The following is an 8,349-nucleotide window of genomic DNA, read 5'->3' on the forward strand; positions in this document are numbered from 1 at the left end:
TTGCGGCTGGATGCAAACTCAAACTTAGAATTTTCCAAGTTTTCCCTTTATCTTCTGGTTTTGAGAGGCACAACTTCAACTTTCTCTAACATTTGATCCAGAAGTCCATTCTAAGACTTCCACTTACCATTTGAAATATTTTTCATAGCACTTTCTTTTGGATAGGGTCCAATTTAGGCTTTGTGTGCTTATATGGCTTGGAAAATGGTTGTAAACCTATATGCTCCTTTGCACTCGTTTCTACAGTTGGAACACATTTTGTAGAAGGTGACAATATTGGCTCCAACTAGGGACAGCGCCTTGCTAGAAAGGTGCTAAGAACCTACAAAAAAGAAACCTTCTATCTATTGCACATGGAGTCATTTTATTTAGGTATAAAAAAATAAAAACATAAATATAAAGAACTGAAAGCATTGCTGATATTTTACAATGGCTCACTCGTATGTACAATGGGTGATAACTAAACCTCTTAATGCTAGAAATAAAGCTTGAGGAGTTGCCCATTTATAGGCAGCTCAAGCATTTCACCCTCTGAGTTATCCAACATAAAAGTATTGTTTCCTTCAGTATCAACAACCTTGAAGGGTACAAACCATAACGGATCAAATTTACCATGTTTCTCTTTGTATTATATTCTCAGATCCCCCCTCAGAACTAGATCTCTTCGTAGGAGAGGCATTTCTTTAACTTTCTTATCAAACAAGGAATTCATTTTTTGCTGGTAGTTGTCTAACCTGTGATTTACCTGTTCTCTGGTCTCATGGAGCTCCACTAATTGATTTATCCTTCTAGTCAGGGAGTTAGGTTCTTCTTCCACATATTGTAACATCTTAGTAACTAGCATAACAAGGTGTATATGGAATACAACTTCTTTTCCATAGACCGACTCGAAAGGCGATTTACCCGTAGATATTTTTGGAGTGACCTTGTTTTCCCATTGCGTAAATTTTAGTTGAGAATCCCAATTTCTATATATTTTTGAAATTGTCTTCTTCAGGATCCTCAACACCATTTTTTTGGAAGACTCAGCCAACCCATTTCCTTGAGGATAGTAGGTAGTAGGGTGTCCAACTATGATGTTAAATTTCTAATGAAAGGTGCTAAATTTTGCAGACTTAAAATCCTAGGCATTATCAGTCACAGTCTTCACAAGACATCCAAACCTTGTCAAGTTATTCTCCTCCAAAATTTTTATTATCACAGTATCAGTTGCATTCCTGGTTGGGATTGCTTCTACCCACTTGGTGAAATAGACTGTGTCTATGAGGATCCACTTGTGTTGGTCATTGGAAGTGGGATGTATCTCTCCGATAAAGTCTAATCCCCATTTCCTTAAGGGTTCTTCTACACAAACAGGGATCAAGGTGAGTGGAGCTAATTTTTTGTTTTCAGAAAACACTTGACACTGTTGATAGGACCTAACATAAGAGTGGAAATCTTGAAATAGTTTGGGCCTATATAACCCTAATTTCAATATCTTATGCATAATGGTCTTCTAGTTGTAGTGCCCCACACAAATGCCACTATGGAACTCATCCATCACCCTTTGTGTTTCTTTCTCAACTAGACATAGAAATATAGTTCCCATTGGGTCTTTCTAGTACAACTTCCCATTAGATATAATGAATTTCTAGTCTTGGGCTCTTAATGCTCTGTACTTGGACTTTTCCACCTTCGCTAGGAACCTCAAAAATAATAGATAGTGGATGGAATTTTGATAGCAAGAAGAAGTTTCATATTTGATTTCAATCTTTTGGACTAAAGTCTTAATAATGGGTTGTGTCCCCTTTTCATCTTCTTCTATTAAAAATTTGTTCCCCAAGTGTTATCCCAAAAAATTAATCATCTAGCCATAATGTACTAGATGGATCGAAGTACACCATGTAGGGCCAATTTTACCATAGTAAAATTGCTTTGAATATGACAAATTACTTAATAAACCACATTTGTTAAGTCATTTATAATTAAACCCATAAAGAAGAATTAAATAAATCACTATTTATTTGATTATCTTCTAGGAATAATTAATTAAACCATTGTTTAATTAATATTCCTTGTCACATTTGACCCAGTTATGAGAAATAAATAGATAAATAATTAACTATCTATTTTTCTTGAGGAATAATTAATTAATCACTAATTAGTTATTATTCCTTGTAAAGTTTGACCAAATCCCTTAGGAATAATTAAATAAATCATTATTTGTTTATTATTCCTTAACCATATTTCTTGAGATGATAAACAAATCATTTATTTATCTATTATTTCTAAATAAAAGTTTAAATATTGTTTCCCTCTAACCAAATATAATAAAATATTCCAAATGGTTAATTCTAGAATGGGGTTAATAATATTTTATTATTGCTTATTATTTGATGAAAACCTAATCTTTTGTTATAAATAGAAGGGTTTTCCATTCATTCTTCACTTTCGATTATTTTCATTGTTGCACTCACTGTTGCAACTCTGATTATTATCACTTTCGCTCACCATTTTCTTTTCCATTTGAGTTCTCACTAAGCCCAAACATTTTATTTGTTGGATTTACACATTATAGAGGAGAGAGACTCTATAAAAGCTAAAGGCATTTGAGGATAGCCAAGAACCCATCCCATAGAGGGGGATTGGTAACATTATTTGTTCCTTTCATAGGTGTTGTTTAATAAAATATACTCTTTATATATTTGGTTTCCATTGGATTATTGGAGTTACTTGCACTTATTTTACTATTCTATTTCGCTATTTAACTATGATTGTGGCATATATCAGGGCTTTGGCAGGTTTTGTTTCTATCATTTTCTATAGATCTACAATGTTTAGCAGCCATTTTCATTGTTAGGGTTGTTTGTCATCCACGGCCTAAAGTTCTTTCTTTTTGTACACATTTGAGAAAAAAACACAACAAAAATTTGGTGACTCCACTGGGTTTTTAATTCTGATCTCAAAACCTGGGTGATCTTTAGTTTTCATATTAGGGTTTTCCTTTTTTAGTCTCTTAATGTTGTTTTCTAGATTTCTAACCCTAGATCAGTGAAATTTCTAACTTTTGTAAGTTTTCTGGTCTTTTCCATAGGTCACAAGAACCAACTGTGATAGAGACGACAATTTTTTCCAACTTGCTGATCGAGAATCAGGGAGCAGAAATCACACTTTTCTGTCCCAAAAGTGCGATATGGAGGTCCAAAGTCCACTTTCTAGCCTAAAAAGTGTAATATCCCAAGAATCAGGTCAGTGCCTTCGATTTTTAGGGTTTATCTATTTCTGGGTTTTGCCAAGAGCTGTTTACTGCGTTGGTTGACTAATGTCTTACCCTACTTAGGCCTTGATCTACTCTAATTTTCTCATCGAAGTGGAATTTATCCCCTTAGGGCTTCTAGTACACTTCCACCTTTATAGGAGGAGTTTAGCTGAGTAAGCAGTCTGAGTTTTTGGAGAGATTTCAACCATATTTTCCAAATTTGTACCTTCTTGTTTCATATCTTCGAAGATATGTTATTTCCATCCAAAGTTTCATCTCAAACCTTGTTTATTCATTTTCCTTAGGGTCCCATTGGTTTCCATAAGTTTCACACCCATCTCCCTATCCTTTTGTAGCGATTTCCCCACCAGTTTTTTGATGTTGCTTCACCACTTTCTAGGAGCATAGTGTCATTTGATCCCAATCACACCGATGCTTAGATATGTTGGCCTTTTTCATGTGTTTTTAGTTGATTTTTCCACCAACCAACACAATGTTTGTAAACCCAATTTGGGTGGGGCTTAAAAATTTTATTTTCTATTTTTAATTTCAGTTAATTTCAGAAATCTTTTTCTTTATTCAAGCACGATCTAGGCTTAATTAATAAAAACACTTACACACACGTGTACACCTTAAGTGACGGGCACTTGGTTTACACCACCAAGCCAAGACTTAAATTAATTAACTTATCTCCCCACACAGAAACAAAAACATCTTGTTGATCTCCCTTCACCATTTCCATGTCACCTGTGTCTTATAGCCATTGCGCCACCAAGGCATTTGTCAGAGAGACTCTTAGGCTTTCATCCCCAGTTTCCACTTGGGCATATTAATCCCCCCCCACAGGGTTCAAGTTCATAGTCCCCCAAGTCCCCATATTGACTCCTCCTTTGGTTCATTTGATTCCTCATATGATTTGAGCCTCCTTCATCGCATACCGTTATCATGTCAAGACCCATTGCAGGTGTACGAAGCCAACCTGGTGTTGGCTCCTGTTCTACCCTCGTGGTCACATCTAGTGTAACCATCTCAAGAACCATTCCGATATCTCCCATGCTATCTTTCATGGTTGGGTTAAGCCTCCCAGATTTTAGCCAGTTTATCAATAACCCTATACACCACAATGCTAGTTGGTGAGCTATGCCGACTAGGCTTCCCTCCGACATTCCCAAGTTTGAAGGTAAGTCTAGAGAGGACCCCACCAATCATGCCTACACCTTCCATATGTGGTTTTCATCAAATTCCATCATCGATGATTCCATTCATCTTCGGTTGTTCCAATGCACGCTCACTGGAGATGCTGCGAACTGGTATGTTCACCAGCCCACTACCTCTCATTCCATTTTCACGATGTTTGCTAAAGAATTCCTCTCTTATTTTCAGTTACCTCTCTGATACGACACTGGCACAAAGCTCTTGACTACATTCCATCAGTCCTCTACCACTCGTCTTTCCGATCATGTCTAGGAATGGCATAGAAGGAGGAGCATCTATCATGCTCGCCCTTCGAAGACCATGTCTACATCGATTGATTCCTTAGAACTCTTTTAGCACACATTTCCAAATATTTCACATATCATTTTCGTCAGACAAAGGAAGAGGCTCTCCAGACTTCTCTCAGATATGACTTGATTTATGCTCAATTCGGTTATGTCTATACCATTATACCAGACCACCCCTATCTAAATGGTGCCATTACACCGGGGGCATCTCATGCCACCAACAATATCATTGGACCTATTTTACATCCTTCCCATACACTCAATAGAGTTATGTCTCTCCATAGGGGGGCACTAGTTCCTCCAACACTTATTCCCCTCCTGCCAGCAATGTGTATTGAAGACAAATAAGCTCTTATACATTTACCCAACAACATTAGCAGATTTCAGTGCTAGCTAGTGCTCAACTTGTTTACTAGACTATTCCCCCTTCACCATCTTATACCTCTGCATCGTCGAGCGATCCATCCCCTCGGGAATTATCGCCATAGTCTCCTATGCATCCTCAGCCCTAGCAGCCACCGCCCCCTTAGGGTCAAGTGTTTGCACAACAGAGTGCGACCAATCCCCCAAAATTGAAGAAAAAGAATAAGGGAAAGGGTATCAAGGGTAACCAGGGAAACCAAGGTAATCAACCTAATGAACCCTAGGGGAATCATCCTAACACTAACAACCAGCAATAGGGCGACCAGCCCAAGTAGAACAAGGCTATTTGTATGAACAAGCCTTGTAGATGTTGTGGTGTAAATGGCCATTATACTCATGAGTTTCCTCTCTTACCCTAGATGCACCAAATGTTGGACCAATCATACCGAGCTGGCCATACATACAATATAGTAGATGACTTGGTGCAATCCCCTGCTTCCATGTCGACACTAGAAGTTTTCTAGTCATTCTCATCTCAAAAGAAGGCTCTACTAATTGCTTTCGACTCAATAGATCCTTCAGACAATCGTTTGATTTTATTTCCTGTTGGTAAGTCAAAACATCCTCCATTACCTCCATCCGTTGCTTTCCAGATACCAGTTTGAGTCCATAATGCCATCATCTCCAGATGCTTTATTGACAAAGGTGTATCCACCTGCGTGATGTCTACTATTGTTTGGAAGCAACTCAAGTCACCTGAGCTATACCCATCAAACATCAATTTGTGTTCTTGGGACGGTCATTTCTCCCTGTTGGGATGGGGTCCCCCGAGTTAGTTTAGGGGTTAAAATAACCCAATTTTTGATGTATTTTTTGTAAGTAATGTAAAGTCTCCATGTTTTATGGATGCGGAGCTCATAGATGATTAGAAGTCAAAGGGGTTTTAGCCCCTTTTTTATGTAAACTTTCAGTTTATTTTTAGGACCATGGGATTGTATGTAAAAGGGTATAAATAGGCGTGTCTTAAGGAGTCTAAGGCATGTCTATGTGGATAATGGATGGAGTCTTAGAAGTCATAGCACAGAGAAGTGGGTCAGATAGGAGAGAAAGGCTCTACAGCTTAGTGCGCAAAGGCCTAAGTAGAGTCTGCAGCTGAGTGCATGGACCCCTGTAGCTGGGTGCGCAGGGAATTGTTGAGTCTGTATTCTAAACTCGAAAGCAATAAAGAGTTGTTTATGAAGAAATCTTGTGTATTGTTGTTTACTTATGTTTATGACATATGATGTTGATGAATAGTATGTTTATGGAATATTGATCTAATGATCCGTGATTCTCTTTAATAATGCGTAATAATTTTACACAATGCATGTTAAGTACTTTCGTGAAGAATCGGATGAATTTTGTTATGTTTAATAATAACCTAAGTAGATCTGCACAAAAACTAATTTAGGGTTGCTTTCTAGTGTGCATAAGTGGATAAATCAATTGTTGAGGTTCTGGAAAGACCAATCACAGACCTTCGTGAAGGTCTAAATGATGTTTAAATAGAGTTGCAATACCGAGCCCTAAGGGCTTATCAATCTGTACGAAGGTAGATCTAAGGCGCTGAAAGACATCACACACCTCTCTTGATGTAGAAACCTGGTTCTAGCATCCCCCCATATTGCTTCAGGTGAGACTTCAGCCTGCGTTGCGTGGTTTGTTTTCAAAGGGGCCAATAGTGTAGGGATTTGTTGGTTGGTGAAAACTAACTCTAAACCTAGGTCAGGACCCCCTAAGCTAACAAACGGTTATGTTGCCAGGACCAGGATCTGCTTGAAAGATATGTGTGACGTTGCATCACTAGAATTTGACTAGAAAGAAATTGAAAAGTGGTTGGATCAGAAGATTCACAAGTTTGTGGTGCAAGAAAATAGAAATCTGCATCTATCAAAAGAACAATGGTTGAACATGTATCTATATACAAGAATACACAAGATCTTCTTATGTGCCTTTCCCATTCAACTGTATGAGTGGTTAGCTAAATTGACAGCTAACCAATGAAGGTGGAAGCTTGATAATCCTATAATGTGGACCCCTGAATTAGTGCGATGATTAGAAGCCTCTAAAAATCAAATCGCGCGGGTTGTTGATCATTGGCTCGATCAGATTCTAGGAGGATTTGTTATAGAATTCGTAGTTGATACCTCACCCAGCTACAACAAAGCAGAGTAGATATTTTTCAAAGGATTGAAATGTAAGTATTTAAGGTCTTTGAATACTTGGATTAACATGTTGTTGTGTGAAAAATGGGTGATGCCATTACCTTGATGTTTGGAACTACATGAAGTGGACGATTCTTTAGAAATCGTGAAGGATCAGGATAAGAGTATAGTCTGTTGATTGGGCCCACTCCAAGTGACGATGAAGGGGAAGAATGAACTTTTCCGTGAAGTGTTGTTCAGTTGATAACACAGGGTTTTCCGTGAACACATCAACCATCCACTCCACCTCCACCTCCACCTCCACTGCATACACCTTTTCCCTGTTATGAAACCTACTCAAGAAAATATAGAAAGGATAGATAAATGCCTTAGAATTCGGCCTCTTCAAGGGGGCAACCTCCTTTACATTACGTAAATGAACAATTCTTGGATGATTCAAATGAAAAAACCTCCTTTCTATATATAGGAGTCTAAGGAGTCAATATATAATCCAGCCAACCTAACAATAATAATATAAAGCCACAAAAATAACAATAGAGGGATTCTATGGGGCACAGTAATAAAAATATGGGGACAATAGGGGCACAACAATATTAATAAGGGGTATAACTACAATAGTAATGGGGTAATCACTAGTATTATAGGGACCCAACATGCCCCTCTCCTTCAAAAAAGTTTTATCCTCAACGCTTGAGTAGTTTTGGATACTTCTGCATAAAATTCTCATCCTCCCATGTGGAATCTTCAGCGGATAAGTTCTTCCACTTGATAAGATACTCTGAAATTGATCGATTTCGTAGCTGTCGAGTTCTTGTTTCTGTGACTGCTTCCGGTTCCAATATAATTTTTCCTTCCTCGTCAAGTTCTGGCAATATTGTTTGAACTGGGAGCTTGTCGCCTATAACCTTCTTTAAACATGAAACATGGAAAACTGGGTGCAATCGAGAAGCTGCAGGAAGCTCCAATTTGTATGCCATAGTACCAATCTTTTGCAACACCTTGTACAGACCATAATACTTTGGTGATAATTTATTATCCTTCT

General features: G+C 37.9%; 1 pseudogene; it reads right to left on the reverse strand.

Moving 5' to 3' along the window:
• The window catches only part of LOC149229195 (DNA replication licensing factor MCM4-like), a 67,848-nt pseudogene extending 63,555 nt beyond the window's left edge, over positions 1 to 4,293 (reverse strand).
• Between the last annotated feature and the right edge of the window lie 4,056 nt (positions 4,294 to 8,349).

The sequence above is a fragment of the Pinus tabuliformis genome, chromosome J (assembly GCF_031772625.1).
Source record: "Pinus tabuliformis cultivar Carrire ecotype Pingquan chromosome J, CPIR1, whole genome shotgun sequence".
Classification (NCBI taxonomy): Eukaryota; Viridiplantae; Streptophyta; class Pinopsida; order Pinales; family Pinaceae; genus Pinus; species Pinus tabuliformis.